This window comes from Dasypus novemcinctus, chromosome X (assembly GCF_030445035.2).
Source record: "Dasypus novemcinctus isolate mDasNov1 chromosome X, mDasNov1.1.hap2, whole genome shotgun sequence".
Classification (NCBI taxonomy): Eukaryota; Metazoa; Chordata; class Mammalia; order Cingulata; family Dasypodidae; genus Dasypus; species Dasypus novemcinctus.
Window position 1 is genome coordinate 8,015,916 of NC_080704.1, and position 20,475 is coordinate 8,036,390.

The 20,475-nt window shown below is 44.9% G+C and overlaps 1 long non-coding RNA gene across 2 annotated transcripts in view; it reads left to right on the plus strand.

Moving 5' to 3' along the window:
* LOC101426860 (uncharacterized) overlaps positions 1–9,749 on the plus strand; it is a 151,022-nt gene extending 141,273 nt beyond the window's left edge. Inside the window, exon 3 of one of the 2 annotated variants that reach the window (XR_009184487.2) lies at positions 476–697. This is a non-coding gene — a long non-coding RNA (uncharacterized lncRNA). Of the gene's footprint in view, positions 1–475; positions 698–4,938 lie in introns of those variants that run through there. The other variant, XR_011647878.1, reaches the window with a different exon arrangement.
* The last annotated feature ends 10,726 nt before the right edge of the window (positions 9,750–20,475 follow it).

The following is a 20,475-nucleotide window of genomic DNA, read 5'->3' on the forward strand; positions in this document are numbered from 1 at the left end:
AAACATCAGCCTGGAAGTTTTTGAACAAAATGTGTTGGCAGGTGTGGTGAACAGAAGTCCAGATAGGTCTTATGGCCTTCGACCCCTGCTGGTTCCCATGATTATGTTTCTTTAACAGGCAAAAGGGGTTTTCAGATGTCGTTCAGTTTACTTTACATGGACCTTAAGATAATGCGTTCCTCAGGGTTCTGCAGAGAAACAGAACCGATATTAACTTATTTACTGTAGCAGTTTGATATTATTCATGAATTCCAAAAAGAAATATTGGATTATGTTTGTAAACTGATCTTTACCTCTGGGCATATTAGATTATATCAGATTCATAGGTTTACTTGATTAAGGAATTATGTAAACCTCTTGTGCCAGTAGGGTGTTGAGTCCCCACCCTTTAGTGGGTTGGGGTACACAGATAAAAGTCATGGCAAAGGACAGAGTTGAGGGTTAAGGGCTCTTAATGTTGGAGTTTTGATCTTAGAGTTTGATGCTGAAGCTGGAGACCTGGGAAGCGAGGAACCCTGAACCCAGAGAGAAGCAAGACCCTGGAAGGGAGGAACCCAGGAAGCCTGAGCCCTCACAGACGTCAGCAGTCATCTTGCTCCAACACGTGAAAATAGACTTTGGTGAGGGAAGTCACTTATGCTTTATGGCCTGGTCTCTGTAAGCTCCTACCCCAAATAAATACCATTTATAAAAACCATCCAATTTCTGGTATTTTGCTTCAGCACCCCTTTAGCTGACTAATACCTTTACTTACTGTAAGGAATTGACTCATAAGCTGGTGGGGGCTAGCAAGTCCAAATTCTATAGGGCAGGCCACGAGCTGGAAATGCCCATAAAGGTGAAGCTTGGCAAGTCCATCTTCCCCAGAAGCTGGCTGACCGAAGGCGAATGTTTTAGTTTCCTAGGCTGCTCAAAGCAGATACCATGATATAGGTTGGCTTTTAACAATGGGGAGTTCATTAGCTTACAGTTTGAAGCCATGGCACAGGCCAGGTCAAGGCATCTCAGGCAATGCTTTCTTCCTCAAGACCAGCTGCCAGCAATCCTTGGTTCCTCCATCACATCGCAAGACACATGGCAGCATCTGCTGTCTTTCCCTTCTCTTCCGGGTTTCTTGCTTTCAGCTTCTTGCTTCCATGGCTTTCTATCTTTCTCTTTCTGTATTCTTTTCATTTATAAAGGACGCCAAGGGAAACGGACTTTGGCCCAGTGGTTAGGGCGTCCGTCTACCATATGGGAGGTCGGCGGTTCAAACCCTGGCCTCCTTGACCCGTGTGGAGCTGGCCATGCGCAGTGCTGATGCGCGCAAGGAGTGCCTTGCCACGCAAGGGTGTCCCCCGCGTGGGGAGCCCCACACGCAAGGAGTGCGCCCGTGAGGAGAGCCGCCCAGCGCGAAAAGAAAGAGCAGCCTGCCCAGGAATGGCGCCGCCCACACTTCCCGTGCCGCTGACGACAACAGAAGCGGACAAAGAAACAAGACGCAGCAAACAGACACCAAGAACAGACAAACGGGGGGGGGAAGGAATTAAATAAATAAATAAATCTTTAAAAAAAAAAAAAAAAAAAAGGACGCCAATAATAGGATTAAGACCCATCCTGAATGAGGTGGGTCACATCTTAACAGAAGTAGCCTTGTCAGAAGATCCTACTTATAATGGGTACACACCCACAGGAATGGATTAGATTTAAGAACATGCTCGTCTCGGGTACAGACAGTTTGAAACCACCACCATGAGGCAGAATTTCTTCTTTCTGATTCTGGAATCATCCCTTCTGGCTTTTAAGACTGGGAGACTACCCTCATTGCTGAAGGCAGTCTCTTTGGTTGTGTGTTGATGCACTCAGCCATTGATGATTGTAGATGCAAATCCATCTACAAGATAACCTTGACAGAAACCATCACGCCAGTGCTTTACTTACCCAAACAACTGGATAACATATCCTAGGCCAGGCTGATGCATGAAATTAACCATCACAGAAAGGAACCTCATCTGGATGGGCCTAAGCTAATCACTTCAGTCATACAAAAGCAGAGAGTTTTTCCCATGATGGTGGCAGAGAAATCCACAGAGATTCAAATTGTGAAGTGTGCAAGGATTCAGCGTGAGGGAGGTTCTCTTTTGCCTATACAAAGGGCCATGCACAAGTCCTTGGAGTGAACTCTGGCAGCTGAGAGTGAGCCCAGGCCAGCCAATAGCCATTAAGAAGCTGGGGCGGCAGCCCTACAATTACAGGAACTCATTCTACCAGCCTAAATGAGCTGGAAGCAGATTCTTCCAGATAAGAGTCCAGCCTGTCCAACACTGCAGTTTTGCCTTCATGAGCCTGTGAGCAGAGGAAGCTGCTAAATCTGTGCTAATTTCTATTTGTTTTCTTTTGCTACATAACAAACTACCAGGGTCTACATGACCTTGTTGCCCGGTATTTCCAGGTCTCAGGTCCCATCTCTAAACTTGTCTGTTAAAAGGCCTGTATGGTTTACTCTTTCCCCTCTCTGGAACGTTCTTCCCCCAGACACATGCAATGTTCATTTTTTATTCACATGATCAGAGTTGGTTCTGTAAACCAACCACCACATCACTTCCCATCATCATAAGCTGGGGGACGATCTACCTTCAAGCTAACTGAGGTCACTGGAAGATTCCAGGAGAGAATGAACATTTTGTTTCCTGAAGAGGACCGAGGACACACAGAAGAAACAAGGTGAACATGAAAGAACTCGATGGTGGAATGGGAAGAGGCACAGAAAATGCCGCTGATGCAGACCTTGAGGCCACTGCTCCTGAACTCACATGTGAAGACAGCTAGACCAAGGAGGGCGAGTGCCTTTTCAAGGTCAAACAATGAAATTACAGCATGACCAAGACTATGACTTTGAACTCTCCAAAACATAAACCTCCCTCCAAGAGGTGGAAGGAAAGGAGCCTTAGGGGAGGCCAGTGGAGAGGAGAGCTCTTCATTGATTGCATAATTGCCGATCACTGTGCTTAGTCGTGATGCAGCATCACTTCAAATGCACATATATAACAGAAAAAAAAGAATGAAGCAACTCGCAATTCGAGTTATATTTTGTTGTTCATGGATGTCTTTGGTTTTAGCAATAATCATAGCTAAATTTGAAGAGGCAAAAATACGTTAGTTTCTACAACACAGCATTAAAGGCATAAACATAAATACAGATTGCAAATAAAACAATTGCATAATGTTAAGGAGAAACGGTTTATTTATGTTTGGGGAAAAAAAGAACTTTGGGTGAACAATGACTAATTACATTAGTTCAAATGATACATTATGGGGAAAGTAAGTGTAGGTGAAGCAAAAAAAATAATTTAAAACTAAATCATAGAGTGGTATGGGGTGATTACCCTACACTCTAATTTGAACTAAGCTGGCTTATTTATTGTCACATTCAATGACATTTTTACATAAGCTGCTCCACTTGGAATGATTTATATGAGCAAGTCAGACTGGGCATATTCTGCCAATGTAATGCCTGAAGTTAAGATATAAACACTTCCTTAGTACTTCTGAAGTATCATTAGCTTCATCTGAAAGCACATTTGGCTATGAGCAAATAAAATCTCTACATATTAAACAATGTTTCAGTTTTAGATCATATTCAGTACATTCCCTTTATGTCATCATTAGATTGGACAATCTCAGCTCCAGCATTCGGGGTTCGGCGGGTCAAGCTAGGTCTCCTCTAAATGATAAGAATGTGTCTTTCCCTCTGCCACCTCCGTTTTGGCGGCTAGTGTCTGTTTCACACCCTTTTGCTCTCCACCCGCTCCTCAAGTTCTAGGTGTCCTAACTGGCCATCCCCTGCCAGTCCCTCCACTTGCTCACTTTCTCCTTTTCAAGTTTGAGTCTTTTACTTTGCCATTTGCTCTTTCTCAAAACCCCACCCAGAGTTATCTCAGTTCTCTCCCGAATTCCAAATCTCGCTAGGTACATCTCTAAGATACTTACCAGATCTCTTAATACATGGGTCTCTTTCCACGCACCTCTGCTGCAGCTGAGATTTTGGAACTTCTTTTCCCTGAATTTTCTCATTAACTTTCTGGCTGTTGCCTCTGCCTTGTCTTCCCCCAGCCCAGCCCACCCCGAATAAAGCCAAGGAGTTACCTCTGGAAAGCTCAGCCCTTTAGCTGCTTCTCATGGTCTGTAGGGTAAGAGTGAACTTGGTAATACAATTCCCAGAGAGCCCCAGTCATTCCAAAACTTCCTTTCTCCCACCCGACACATCAGCCGCCTAGAGATATTGCCATACTCCAAGAACACCAAACCCTACCCCATTTTGGTGACTTTTGGCCAGCTGTGCAACCCTTCATTAAAGCTCTGCTCAAATCCCGTGTCCCTAGTTAGCTCTACAACTCCGCTCTTCCTGACCTTTCGGATTTATCTGATTTATAGCACTGTCAGATCGGGCCACATCCCCCTGTGCACGTGTGCCTGCCTCACCAGATGGCTACATTTTAACGTGCGTGTACCTGTATTATGCTTCATTTTATTCGATTATATCTGCATGACGAATACCATTTCAATAACTCAACAATCCAGTCACATAGGTTTAGTAATTGCCTTCTATATTTTAGAAATTACATATCAGAAATGGATGGAAAATGGACTGCCCTCTACACTGAGGTTCTAGGTCCCCAGACACAATTATCAAGAGTACATTGCTGGATTTGGGGACAGTCATGTAAACTGCACAATTTCCCCATCTTCAAGCTTAGACGTCTGAGTCAGAAAAAAAATGTGTTGTTATTAAATTTCTATTCACACAAATCAGAAAAAGAGTTAATTTTTAAAACCAGGTTTTTTTACTTTATAACTAAAACATAATGGGGATTTTGTTCCAGAGTATATTTTATTAACTTATACCGCGTAACAAATTATCATGAATTTACCAGCATATCTCACTGTCTCTCCTGCCAGGAATCCAGGCCAGTTTAGCTGGCTGCAGACAAGCAGTCCCGTTCCAGAGACTCAGCAGGGAAGAACCCACCGCCCAGCTCTCCAGGCTGCCGCCAGAACCCGGGTCCTTGCGCCTGGGGACTGCAGGTGCCAGTGCAGTGCTGGGATTGGCTGGTGGTCAACACTGTGCCCTGTAGGGTGCCTGCCCTTCCCCGCCTCCCTATGCACCTTACAACGGGGATTTTGCTTCTTCGAGGCCAGCGGAATTCCCCACCATGGCCAAGCTGACACAGCTTTTTTAAAGATTTATTTTATTTATTTCTCTCCCCTCCCCCCCACCCCATCTGCTCTCTGTGTCCATTTGCTGTGTGTTCTTCTGTGTCTGCTTGCATTCTCAGCGGCACTGGGAATCAGTGTCTCTTTTTTGTTGTGTCTTCTTGCTGTGTCAACTCTCCATGTGTGCGGCGCCACTCCTGGGCAGGCTGTGCTTTGTTCACGCAGGGTGGCTGTCCTTGCATGTGGGGCTCCCCTACACGGGGGCACCCCTGCATGGCACAGCACTCCTTGTGCACATCAGCATTGCACATGAGCCTGCTCACCACATGGGCCAGGAGGCCCTGGTTTCAAACCCTGGACCTCCTATATGGTAGGTAGACACTCTATCAGTTGAGCCACATCCTTATATACTGTACAGGTAATCATGGAAGTGACATCGTATTTGCCATAGAATTTAACGCAGTCAAAGGAGGGACAGCCGATCCCCTTTGCCATATTCTGTTGGTTAAAAGCAAGTCATGTGTCCTGCACACTCTCAAGGGGTGTGGATTGTCAAGTTCATTAGACCAGGGAGCAGAGGTCCTGCAGCTCCTCTTAGAAAGCTGCCTACAAGAAGCATATCCGTAAAAAGCATTTTCTCCTCTCTCTACACACATGCATATGTACATAGATTATTTTTAAATTATAACTTTTGTAATATAATTTTTAAAAAGTCTATTAAAACCCATAGTAAAATATGTTGCCCTAGTACACCACTCAGTACCAGATTTTATCCCATCAGCCTTTCTTTATCTCTGCTTCTCCTCTCCCTGAACCCTACATCAATTTTGCTTGTATTTTTTACATATATGGCTTGCATTCTAGAAAGAGTGTTATCCAGTTACCTAGATCTTTAAGTGACTTAATGAAGGGGAGATAAAAGCAAACCTAGAGAACAAAACAAATGTTACCCCAAAGAGCTGACATTCAAAGTACAACCATTGTTTTCTTTGTGTGACAAAAGCCTTTGCTAGAGTCGAGCAGGGCTGATTGTTCATCCTTAGATCTTGATGTGTTGCAGGAATGAACTGTATTAATCCAATGAAACCACTGAGGAGAGTTTAAGTCACTGCATCCAGCCATAACAAATCCATGGAGAGTTCTGATGTATAATAGCTGTTCTCAGTCAGACACTCCATTTGTGGGCACGGGATTTTAGATGTTCTTCACACACGATGAGAAACCCGAAGTTTGTCAAGGGAGATAACACGTTTTATGTAATATACATATAAAAAAGAGATTGGAACGTTCCATTTGTCTTACTATGACTCAAAATGAAGATCCTTGACCTCTGTGGCTTCTTGGACACTGTTTTCAACATACTTCTCTCTCCTTCTCTTTCTCCTCCAGCCACTCCTTCTCACTCTTCTCCCATCCTAAGCATTCATCACTAAACACAGTCCCCATCATCCACATTCTGCTGGGAGATCACAACTTCCCTCCTGGCTTTTGAAAAGACCTCAGTGCTGTGGAGACTCTGTGATGTCCACGCCCTCAAGGCTACCTCATGTTTCAGGCTAGGATATGGTGACAGGCAGAATAAGGCACCGCCCACGTGCCCACAGGTGCCCTCAGTACCTGTGAATAACCTCCCTTACATGGCAACGGGGTTTGTGCTGCCGGTGGATTAAGGTTGCTAACCCCTGACTGTACAAAAGAGAGATTATCCCGGATTATTCAGGGCACCCATGGCCTCACAAAAGGTCCCTACCTGTGGAAGAGGGAAGGAGAAGAGGAAGTCAGACATAATGTGATTGCAGACTTGGCTGGCTTGGAAGATGGAGGAGGTTCTACTGGTCAAGAAACGCTGGCAGCCTCTACAATCTTAAAAAAGCAACAAAACAGCTTCGCTCCATTTTAGCTAGCCAAAGCAATACACCCAGAAATGGGTTGGCTTTTACCTTGGGGATTTATTAGTTTGAAACCTTACGGTTTTGAGACAGAGAATAATATCCAAATCAGGCTTCATCAGGCAATGCTTTTCTCCTGGAGGACAGGCAGCTGGTGGCCTGGCCTCCTCTCCTACCAGGTGAGGCACATGACGGCATCTGCTGGTCTCCACTCCTCCAGGCTCTGCATCTGGCTTCCTCTCAGTTTCTGGGGGTTTCTCTCATTGTCTGAGGCTCTGCCAATTCCATTGTAAAGGACTCCAGTGAGAGGGTTAAGATGCACCCTGGGCTATGCCTTACTGGAGTAATCTAATCAAAAGACCCCCAACTGGACCTGATCTAATCAAAGGTTCCCAATAGGTTCACACCCACATAATGGGCCAATTTAAGAACGTGATTTTCTGGGGTCCACAAAAGACTCAAACCATTAACAGCACATTCCCCTAGAGCCCCCAGAAAGGAATTTAACCCTGGTGACAGCTCAGTGTTAGGCCAGTGAGGCAGATTTTGGACCTCTGACCTCTAGAGCTGGAAGATAATTGGCGTGTGTTGTTTTAAGCCAGTATGTTTGTTGTAAGTTAGCCGACTCATATAGATCTGGTAGCTTTGCTGGACATAGTCATCTGGCTGTTTGCAAGCATCCAGCTGAATTCTCTGGATCTCTGAGTTGAAGACACACTATTTACTTTGCACCCAGCCAGAAGACACAGACGCATCCTTTCTTCTTTTCTCCCTCTTTTCCCACCAACAACCTATTCCAGTCCATTTTATCTCTTAAATATTTCTCAAACCTTTCTGATTTCTGCCCCCTCTTCCAATGTGTCTGTTCAAGTCCCATTCATCTCTCATCTGGAGGGTGCATTTCTTACCGTAACTGGTCTTTTGGAAAAAAGGTTGCCTGCCTTATCCCCGTGTTCTAAGCAGTGTATAGAACCTGTTGTCCTTTTCCTTTGAAGCTGTTTTTGGTGCCCATAACCTAGAGAATAAAGTCCAGGTGCATGAGGCATTCTGAATCCACAGCCTCTGACTCCTCTGCCATTCAACCTTTCCTTCCTTACATTCTAGCTACAACTGGTTTTTTAGTTCTCCTCTCATACCATGTGATTGGAGCTCTCTATACTTTGCCCATTCTCCTTCATCTGGAGAGTTCCGATGACCCTGCCAGTTGCACTGGCATGCCATTCTCATCAGGTAAATCTTTCTTGACGCCTCCAGGCTAGGCGAGGGATCTTTTGGTTTCCAGAGGCACCCTCCATGAACCTATAACCCCACGTGTGTCTCAGGTAAAAGTGAAATGATTAATTCCGAGAAAGTAAATAAAAACTAAATGTTGCCCCTGTTGATGAGGACGTGGAATAGCTTAATGGAATGCATTTGCTAATAAACCTGTTGACGTCTGGATGGGGAGATGAGGCACGTGTTAGTGACACTTTTAAAAGGAAGACAGCATAGCCATTTGTGTGCCATCTCTCTGTATGAGGAACCTCTGTCCTTTCAGTCCATAGCTGCCAGCCATGGGTCTCCATCCTGTGAACATCAGAATCACCAGGTTATGCCACCAAATTAAAAACAGCTGGGGAGGGGGCTCATGCCCCAGAATGATTTCAGAGTGCCCAGCAGAATCTCACTGCAGCCAGATGGATGGCCCCTGCCTCAGAGCACGGCCTGCAGGTGTTAAGGATGAAGGAACCCCCACCTGCCCAGAAGAGGCTGAGCTGCAGCCCTGGCTTTCCTGGCCCCCAGTGGGCATCTCTGTCCTGTGCTCTTGGCTAAGCTGGCACGTTCACTGTCCTCACTCTAAGCGCCAGTTACAGGGGAGCGATTTCTAAAGGACCATCCTGCTCTAGACCTCTCTTCTGAGCTCCAGACTCACACCCAACGGCCTTTTTGACACCACCTCTTCGGTGGCTTGCAAAATTGTTTCCAATTTTTTCCTGAAAACTATGCTCCTTTCTCAGTTTTCAAGATCTTAATAAATGACACCACTACTCACCCCGTCTCTCAAGTCTAACATCTCAGAATCATTCTTTTTTTTTTTTTTTTTCTCTCCCCTTCCCCACCCGCCCCTCTCCCGATTGTGCTCTCTGTGTCCGCTTGTATTCTTGTCAGCGGCACGGGAATGTGTTTCTTTTGGTTGCGTCATCTTGCTGCGTCAGCTCTCTGTGTGTGCGTCGCCATTCCTAGGCAGGCTGCACTTTTTTTGCACAGGGCAGCTCTCTTTACAGGGCGTACTCCTTGCACATGGGGTTCCCTTATGCGAGGGACACCCCTGCAAGGCACATCAGCACTGCACGTGGGCCAGCTCACCACAGGGGTCGGGATTTGAACCCTGGACCTCCCATGTGGTAGGCAGACCCTCTACCTGTTGAGCCAAGTCCACCTCCCTCAGAATCATTTTTTAATCTCTTTCCCTCAACTGCCAAGTATTGGCTACTTTTTCTCTTAAATGTATGCCTGAAGATCCATTTTTCAAAAAACCTCAACCACATTGAACTCAAGCTTCCTTGGCCTCTTATCTGGTCCCTTGTGACAGCCTCCTAGGTGGCCCCTGATTCCCCTCCTTCCAACTCATTTTCCACACAACCAAAAAAATAAAAGTGGATCAGAGCCTGCCTACCTCTTCTTAAAGCTTTGTGTTTGTTGTCTTCGTAAGGCTTCTGATGGCTTTCTTGGCACTTGGGACAAATCCAGTGACCTACAAGCCTCTGTTCCTCCTGGCCCCTGCAGAGGTAGGCAGACTTTTCCTTGAACTGCTTTATTCAAGAGCTTCTGCATGTGTGGATGGTTGAGCCTCCCAGTTGAAGGTAAGCCTTGCCTACTTCGGTGGACCTTTCAGGGCACCTGGGAAATAGCCAGCACTCGACGTCATTTGTTACCTGAAAAGGGCAAAGATGGACCCTCGGTGTGGCCTGTGAGTAAGACTTAACTTATTCTTGTGAACTACGATACTAGCCCTTAGGTCATGATTTTTGGGAAAATGCAGCATATTGTTCAAAGGCAAAAATCTTCCCGGGGGTGGGTAGAGTTGGAAAGACTAAGTAGTTAATTATGATAGTTATGTAAGTGCATTAGGCAGTTTAGGATGCAGATGATCAGTCTTTTCAAAGCATAAGGATTCAAATAAAGGCTATGATGCTTGAAAAAACAGAGTAATGAAAATAGTTAAAGGCACTTCACCAAATTAAAATCAAGGGAGGCTTTGGTGGTAGCAAAAGCTGAGGCTCCCTCAGCAGCTGCAGGCAGTGACTTTAAGTAACCACCCAACTTTGATTTGGCTAAGCAAGAACTTTCCGTAAATGGCAAGGATTTTTGAGAAGCCTGATATACGAAGCAGTTCTAGAAGGAGGTCAGTTTAGAATTTGGAAAAAATATGGAGAGGTTGAAAGAAGAAATATCTGCATATAATCCTATTCTTCATCTCCCCATGAAACCTACAGAAAACTCCATATTGTTGAATTGATTTGGGAGAATCCCCAAAGTGGTGACTTTGGCCTTACGATTAATAAAATGAGTTCAATATTCAAGTACTTTCTGGTTTTCATTTGCATAAAGATGCATTAAAAACATCCTTTAAAAAAGTAAAGTATGGATCCTCGAGTGAGCACTATCCTATTAAAGGGATGTGGGGGGATTACCAAACACCAGTCAAGAGGCAACACACGTTCCAGCGATTTGAAAAGGAAAGTTAAATGTAAAGAACGATTAGCTACTGGTAAGGGATTAATTTGTAATCCAAATTCTCTCTTCAGAAGAGATCAAAGAGAGCTCTATGGAACACCACAGCCGTGGACGGCGCTGCAGGAAGGAATCGGCTTGGATGGGGAAGCCTTGCAAGGCTGGGAGTCCGACCTCCTTGGGCGAGGCTGAGCCCATGTGTGATGGGCACTCTTCTGGGTTGTCCCAGGAGAGGACCTGCCCGGGTCCGTGGGTTGGAGCTGGCGCAGAGAACCATGGGCTGGGGTGGACGAGCAAGCCTTGGCCAGGGACGCCACCCCTGGGTGTCTCTACCACCCTGGCACGCTTGCCACGGGGGCAGGCGGGGAGGACGCTGTGGAACCTGGAGGAGAAGCCCGTCCTCCTGCAGGGTCCCCGGCAGGCCCTGCTGACAAAGGCCGTCACCACGTCTGCGACCAAAGGAGACGCCTTTCAAGGCCCCAGCTCTGAGAATCTACGAATTAGCATGAACGAGGATGACCGAATCCTTACGTAGCAGCTTTTTCACTCCCTAGTATGTGGTGAAGGCAAATTCCCAAACCTCCTGGCACTTGCTGAATGAGAATCCAGATGCCTTGGTCTCTGATACTGATTGCCAAACTCTGTTCCCTTTATCTGGTGACGCACGCGTTCTGTGCCCACCCCCAACCTCTTTTACACCTTCCAAGTCTTCTGATCACTTGACAGCCCCTTCATGTTTATTAGTGAAGGGACCTGAGCCATCCTCATTAGCATAAACACACTACACCTGGGTGTGGGCACCTGTCAGAATAGCTGCAGTTCAGGGAGGCAGGTTTAGGCCTTCAGGCCTCTGACGGCCTCCTAGCTATGCGCTCCCCAAAAAACTCTTTCTCCCTTGGGAACCCTGGGGTCTCAGGAATTGGGGGGCCTGGGGCTAGACCCCGCTTTGCTCAGTATCAACAGCTTTCTGTCACAGGAAACTCTCTGGATGAACTCCTTGGCCTCCTTTTAGCCCAGAACCAGCCACTTGAAGTTAGAAAACAGTATCCCTGCATCTTTCTCTCTATATAAAATCATAAAATTATTTGCCAAATCTATAAATGTCTTCAGGACCCAAATTCATAAAACTGAGAATAACAATTCTAAAAATGAACTAAACGTAAACCCCATATTGGCCCATTGAAAAAACATTCATGAAATATCTAGTCCCAGAAAGCATGAGCAGTACATAGTTCACTGTTGCCACTGTGGGAAAACATTTACACATATGTAAGTGATTTCCCACTGTATATATAGTATATATTTCCATAATAATATTTCCCATTACATATTTATGTAATGTTTTATATATAATCATTTATAATGTATTTCCCATTATATATTTCCAATCATAAAATATATAATATATAGTGTATATTATGTGTGCATATATATATATACACATTTCCCACGTGTGTGTGAGAGATAGGGTACATTTTCATATAGTTTTTGTAGATGCTAAATCTTTCACTTTCACATAGAAAATTTAGTTTGAAAACATTATGTTCTGGTCAGAACAGCCTTGTTGCTTTCAGTTTTCAACATTGCCAAGACTCAGCCAAATTTTACTACAGACCACCTAATGGAACAAATTTGCAGATGACTATTTAATGCGGTTAAAATAATCCGGATACAAATTAACCGTCTGTCTTTTATGGATTTGGGCTGTAAACCCGTGAACTCCAGATTGAGAAGGTAAAATAAATGAGGAGATGGGAGGTGATTGGAGAGAAGAGAAAAAGCTTTTGAATTTTAAGTATACAGGAAAAGGTAATATCACAAATACTTCCAAAAGATTTTTAACTTATTTGCACGGATAACCTCTTTCTGCTTCTCAAGGACCAAAAAGAGCAACCTTGGTAAAAAACCTGTTTGCCCTGTCTTTCTGGGCCTTGAAGCAGAGAAGAGACCCTTTTTCCTGTGAAAGGTCATAACGGTGTGTCTAAAGCCAGCCTGGTCTCTAGTAACCTCCACTGGATTCTCACACTTAACATTTTCTAAATTCAAAAATTCTAGCAGATTTTTCTCTTTGATTGCCGGCTCTAGAAAAAGCTCATCTCTTTGCTTTTAGAATCTAAACACTGCACCTTTACTGCTCACTGTTGAGAAAGTAATCATGCAGAAAGAGGACTCTTTTTTTCAGGTCAGAAGGAGTGGCCCTGCAGAGTTCCCTCAAGGCTCTTTCAGCAATTTTAAAGGATAGGTAATGAAAGCAGCCTGCTAATTTTTAGAACAAATGTAGAGAGCGAATGAATCCACAGTCAACTTTCTAATTGAATGTGTTCAATTGTCCTGAGTCTTTAAGCCATTCAGCCTTTGTCAGTTGCCCTTTTCTTATTCTCTTTCTTTTTCCCTTAAAGAACTTCAAGGCCCCACACACACAAGGGTTCTTTTGCTCTCTGCCAGCGAGCTGTGTCTCCACAGTAGGGACCTTTGATCTGGAAGGGACCAGAAAATAAAGGCTTCTTCCAAAGGTGACCCCACCTAAACTGACCTTCCAAAGCTGCAGCAAAAGCACACTGTCCTCGGTCATGATGTAATTGAGAGGGACAAATGGCTGTCATCTCCAGTGTCACCCACCTGGGGTTTCCAGGGAGAATCAATATCCCCTTCAGTGTCCTCCAAAGTCACGTGATGAACAGCGTGGAGCAGATGCATTATTCACTGTGGCTCCTTCCTCCTTCGACAGAAGACAGCCTGGGATAAACAGCCTGATTCCCCACGTCTCCCAAGTCCGGGATTAAATGTGAGTTTTATTAAGCTCCTGCTATCTTAAAGATAATACATTTGGCCAAGATTTTCCTTTTGTGGAGCTGCCCCCACGTCAGAGACAAATTAAGATACCTGAAAACGTCATTATGTCACCAGCGGTGGGACCCAGGTCTCAATTTGTGTGAAGACAGAAGAGATGAATATTAACTATTGTGATTTTTAGCAAGCGTTGAAAAGTCCATCTTCCGTTGGCCAGGGCGTGCGTTGGGAATGGTATAACTGTTTAACTCAAGAGTGAGCAACTAGGGAGCTAGCCATTAGTTCATTTTCTCCCGAATTCCAGAACGTGTGCCGGGGGTCAGTCTCCCCAGAGGAAAGTGTGCATTTACTGATGCCCCACAGGAGATTTGATGTGGGGCATGAGCGAGAAGGTGAGTTGAAATGAAGCCCAAAATGGGAAAGCGCGGATTCCCAGAAGACACACCGCAGGGAAGCCTTCTGTCCCACCCGCGTCTCCAGTTTCGGGGAGTTATCAGGGTAATGTATTTCTCCGGTCTGTTTCTGGAACAGCAATGTGCCACGCTCAGCGTGAATCCTACCTCGGAAGTATAATCACTGGGAAGTGACAAATGATGGAATTCACTGCAATGATAAAATAGCATCTGTTAAGATAACTTTTGGCAGGGTTCCCAGATTTCATTACTTAAGAAAAATCATGATGTGCTAGTCACTGCAAAAAGTCATCCCTGAGAACAGTTTCATAATGGTTAAAGTGTAAAAGCCATCACATACATCTGAGGATACCCAATGACTAACCTTCTTGGTCTTTATCAGCAATTTCTTCCCCCTCTAAGGTACAAGGTCACAGTGAACTTTTTTTTTAAAAAAAGAACAAAGTTCGGGAAGCGGACTTGGCCACATGGGAGGTCCGCGGTTCAAACCCCGGGCCTCCTTGACCCGTGTGGAGCTGGCCCATGCGCAGTGCTGATGAAGTGCAAGGAGTGCCCTGCCACGCAGGGGTGTCCCCGCGTAGGGGAGCCCCACACACAAGGAGTGCGCCCTATAAGGAGAGCCGCCCAGCACGAGAGAAAGTGCAGCCTGCCCAGGAGTGGCACCGCCCACACGGAGAGCTGACACAACAAGATGACGCAACAACAACAGAAAAAGAAACACAGATTCCTGGTCCACTGATAAAGATAGAAGCGGTCACAGAAGAATACACAGCGAATGGACACAGAGAGCAGGCAGCAGGGGGGCGGGGGGCCGGGGGGGGGGGGTGGAAAGGGAGATAAATAAATTTAAAAAAATAAAAAAGAAGAAAGGTCACTATTAGCCAAAGACTTGCTGCCTGATTCTTTATCATGTTGGAGCAGGCTAGTGAGATAGGGAATCAACAGATGGATCTGGAACCTGGCAGAGTCCACGTGGACATCAGGAACGCCAAGACGGCTGCTGGAGAACCCCACTCCCAAGATCCTGCCATCCAGAACAAAGACTTCTTCTGGAAGCCCTGATAAAGCCAAGGACTTTATCATTGGACCCTCCCAGGGGATTGCTGGGTGGGGTAATCAGTCAATTACCAGTCAAAATGGCAAACAGCTGGATCCCCTCCCCTGCCATTGGCAAAGGGCTAGAAGAATTAACAGTTCGAAAAGCCAGACGTGGGGCCTGAACAAGCTCTCGCTCTCTGCTCTCTTGCCTCTGGACCCTTTCCTGTCCTCTGTGCACCACTGTCGCCCTTTTTCCTCTGCCTCGTGGCCCTGCAAGTAAACCTGGGCATTTATAACCAATAATGGGGAAACTGTAGCCTGTAAATCAGCCCTCTTCTACCACTTTTCAACTCCTTCCTCTCTACCTGGGACTCCTGACCTGTTATTTTCTGTTATTTTCTCCCATTTCTCATCCCTCCCTGCCTGAATAAATTACTGGCCTAACTCACCTTGCGTGCTCTTGAAATTCATTTCTGCAGCATAGCCAAGAACCTAGACAAAATCTGGTAACAATAATGGAGTACAACTCAAGAAAGTAAATAATAAGGAAAAGAAAGTACCTGTCAAAATTACATACTTTTTAGAAACACTCATAAGCGATGCAGTGCGAGGAGAGGTCCTGGCTAGAACAAGGTGGTTAAAATTTTCAGAATGGTGTCAGTAGATGGGAATCAGTGAACACCAACTGAAGGTGCTCCCTCCAATATCACCTACTATCGCCATCGCATTTACCCTTTTCCTTTCAAGGGTTTAGGGCTGCCAGATAAAATGCGGGATGTCCAGACTAAATTTGAATGTCAGATAAACAACTTTTTTTAAGCATGGGCATTCCCACACTAAAAAGTATATTCATTATTTATCTGAAAATCATATTTAACAGAATATACTATGGTTTTATTTGCTAAATCTGTCAACCCTAGAAGTGTTGCATGTGTTTTACATATATGAAGTTATTTAATAATTAAATATAAACACAAAGGGATTTGAAATCCTGTTGTAGCAATTGGTCAACATACTGGAAAATGTAATACAATGTAATGTCTGGGGTGGGTTGTTATATAAATTTGCAAAACAGTGTGTACTATATTCTATGCCTAAAGAACAAAAACCCACATTCATAAGTTAAAGCCTCTGAGAACTTTGAAACTGAGGAAACATTCAAAAATTGTCTTTAGCCCAGCATTGAATAATCTTATTTTATGAGAGAAGCGGGTTAGTTGTCTTCCATTTATTCATGGGAAGGTGGTATTTCCTGTATGTATGTGTGCCTTTTTTGCATAGCATACCTCTGGAAAATATGAGGAAAAAGGATTGAAGATAAATTCTAGGATTATAATTTTTGCACTGTTTTACTTCCACACATCACTGGAAAAGATCTCCTGCCTTTAATGTGTGTTTAACCAGGTGTCTCCTGAAATATTGGCGTTAGTTGTTGGTGAAAGGGGAGGAGACAGTCTCATCTGCATTCTGGATCATTCTCCAGGTGTCCTGCAGATTTTGCCTAATACGTGCAGCAGGAAAAGTAACTAGTGAGGATTTGGTTTCACAGATGTTAAATACCACACATGCTTCAAAATAACAAGGAAGTGTCAACTTTGAGAAGGCTCAAATCAGCTGTGTATGTTTTTTTTTTTTGGTTTGGTTTGGTTTGGTTTGGTTTGGTTTGGTTTTCTTGTTTTTTGAGGCACAGGGGCTGGGGATTGAACCTCAGACCTCCCATGTGGGAAGCAGGTGCTCAACTGCTTGAGTCACATCCGCTCCCTCAGCTAACACCTCTGTTTGGGTGCATAACTGCATATGTGGCACATCATTCCCAGAGATTGAAGATATCTGTATTAGTTAGCCAAAGGGGTGCTGATGCAAAATACCAGAAATGGGTTGGTTTTTATAAAGGGTATTTATTTGGGGTAGAAGCTTACAGATACCAGGCCATAACGCATAAGTTACTTCCCTCCCAAAGTCTATTTCCACATGTTGGAGCAAGATGACTGCCAACGTCTGTGAGGGCTCAGGCTTCCTGGGTTCCCCTGGGCTCAGCTTCTCTGTTTTCTCCACAAGGTCAACTGTAGACTATGAGGCTCTCTAGACTTTGCCTCTCTCCACAGGGTCAGCTGGAGACTATCAGGGGAACAGCTCTGTCTCTCTCCCTGGGATTTCTGCCGTGTCTAAGGAGCCATCTCTATTCCTCTGTGTTCTCCTGGCTCAGGTCCTCTCTTCCTGGGGCTCGCATCTCTTTCCTCTGTGTGCTGACTTCCCAGAGTTCCAGCTTAAGGCTTCAGCATCAAACTCCAACATCAAAACTCCAACATTAAGAACCCCCAACTCTGTCCCTTGCCATGCCTTTTGTCTGTGAGTGCCCACCCACCAAGGGGTGGGCAGTACCCTAATGATGTGGCCCAATCAAAGCCCTAATCATCACTTAATCACACCCAGGTACAGACCAGATTACAAACATAATCCAATGTCTATTTTTGGAATTCATAACCATATCAAACTGCTACAGTATCTCTCTGCTCAAAGTCTTCTCTACTCGTCTCCTGGGGTCTGAAATTTAACCTTTCCACTGGGTTTCATTTTGAGTATTCCCTGTTACAAATCTGGACTCAGATTGAAATTTTGGTTTTTCCACTTTCTTTGCTATGACCTTGAGCAACATAGGTGATTTCTATACCCTGCTAGCACCTCTGAACTTGTAAAAGCACCCACTCAGAGTCATCTGTGAGGGTACAATGGGACAATACACGTAAAGTGCTTCGCTTCAATTAGAGGACAGTGTCTTCATGATTGTGCCTGTGTGTGTGTTGTCTATGTGTATTGTCACTACTGTTGTTGGAGCAATCACAATTTAAGCCTCCCAGCTGGCCCTGAGCCCTGGAATTCATTGGTCCTGTCCTCTCCTGAGTATGGGTTTTGGTTGAGATGGCAAGAGCTGGAAAGGGTGAGGATGGGGAGGAGATAAGGAAAGGAAAGGTTAAGGCGAGATGCCCTATATGATCCTTTGGACAAGGAGCCCTTTTTCAGATGGTTTTGTGAAGGGGCTCCCGAGGTCTCAGTTCAGTGCACCCAGCCTTTATTATTTGCCCACTGCGTCCTGGTAACTCCCTAGCAGTCTCTCCCCCAGCCTTGCTTCATTCTTCTTCTCTTCTTTACAGCATTTGTGCTTGGTTGGTCATTTTTCCCCCTACTAGACTGTAAGTTCCCTGCGGGCAGTGCTTTGTTTTGCTCATTGCAGTGTCCCATTTGCAATAACAGTGACTTTTACATGATGGACACTCAGTAAACATTGGTTGAGTTAAAAAGTGAGTGTGTGAATGAATGAATTCATTCAGTAATATTCACAAGTATTACTGAAATAATTTCACTGACTACTCAGTCATTTCTGAACTGAATTAAACTTTTAAAAAAAGATTTATTTATTTCTCTTCCCCGCCCCCCCCCCCCCAGTTTTCTGTGTCCATTTGCTGCATATTCTTGTTTTTGTCCACTTCTGCTGTTGTCAGTAGCATGGGAATCTGTTTCTTTTGTTGCGCCATCTTGTTGTATCAGCTCTCCGTGTGTGTGGCACCATTCCTGGGCAGGCTGCACTTTCTTTTGCGCTGGGCGGCTCTCCTTGCAGGGCACACTCCTTGCGCGTGGGGCTCCCCTATGCAGGGACACCCCTGCATGGCACAGCACTCCTTGTGTGCATCAGCATTGAGTGTGGGCCAGCTCCACACAGGTCAAGGAGGCCCGGGGTTTGAACTGCGGACCTCCCATGTGATAGTTGAACACCCTAACCACTGGGCCAAGTCCGCTTCCCTAAACTTTAAGAAATATGTATCTAAGTTGCATCAAAAGCATGAATGGAGGGGAACTGTGGCAGTTTGATATTATTTATGAATTCCAAAAAGAAATATAGATTATGCTTGTAAACTGGTCAGTTTCTCTGGTGTGATAATCCTTTGATTATATTGATTCAGCTGAGATATCTCATTAAATTATGTTACTATTAGGGCTCTGAACCAACCACATCATTAAAGTGCAACTCAGTGCTGAGCCCAGCCCTCTCACACTAAGAAGATACACAGAAGCAGATCCACAGGTAAAGAAGTGCTCCATCAACATGGCCCAGGGAAGAGAGATGAGCCTGACAGTCTACAGCGGACCTTGTGGAGAGAACAGAGCAGCTGAGCCAGGAAAGAAACAAGCCTCAGGAAGAGAGACGAGCCCCATGCCAGCCTGCAGCTGAGATTGGAAGACGCTGGACCCATGGCACCTTAAGAGGAAAGACATCGCCCGCCATCTTGCTTCAACACATGGCAATAGACTTTGGGTGAGAAAGCACCTCTTATGGTACCTTGAGTTGGACTCTTTAGGGCCTGGTAACTGCAAATTTCTACCCCAAATAAATACCCTTTGTAAAAGCCAACAGAGCTCTGGTTCTTTAAATTGGCACCCCTTTGGCTGACTAATACAATATTTTAACTGAAATAATTCAAGTACTCTAATTTCACTTATTTTATCATTTTGCTATATTTGCTTTTGATTTCTTCTAATTAAAATCATATTTGGGAAGCAGACTTGGCTCAACGGATAGAGCGTTCGCCTACCACATGGGAGGTCCAGGGTTCAAACCCAGGGCCTCCTGATCCGTGTGATGAGCTGGCCCATGCACAGTGCTGATGTGTGCAAGGAGTACTGTGCCACACAGGGGTGTCCCCCATGTAGGGGTGTCCCCCCTGTAGGGGAGCTCCACGGGCAAGGAGTGCACCCCATAAGGAGAGCTGACCAGCATGAAAAAAGTGCAGCCTGTCCAGGAGTGGCACTGCACACACGGAGAGCTGATGCAGCAAGATGACTAAGCAAAAAGAAATACAGATTCCCAGTGCCACTGGCAAGAATAGAAGCAGACACAGAAGAACACACAGTGAATGGACACAGAAAAAAGACAACCTTTAAAAAAAATTATATTGGTCATTCATTTTTCCCCATCCTTCTCAGAGAAATCAATATATAAAGGAGAGATTTCTCCTCCTTGTAAGAATTTTAATGGTGATTTTACATATATTCATAAATGTATGTGTTTAAAAGTTTTGCTTTATTTAGGGGCAATCCTTAATTATTTTTCAGATGGCCTAAATCCTTCAGAATTCTTATCACCTCTTTTTCACCTTTGACCTTAGTCAACTTAGTCTTTTTAGCCCTTTCGCTGGTGGATTATCTGATGATTTTCCTTTAAAGCAGTAATTCAGTTTCTCACTGTGCACCCTTGTTTCCCGGTGATTCCTGTATTCATTGCTTTTGTAAGTGATGATACTTCATCCTCACTTTGCGTGGTACCAGAAGAGGAAGGCATGTTCTTACTCTTTATTCCCCTAGGAGTGAGGTCACAGTTCATGCCATCTTGACGATAATATTTTTAGTTGGGGCGTGGCCCAGCTGAATGAAATGGAGCCTTA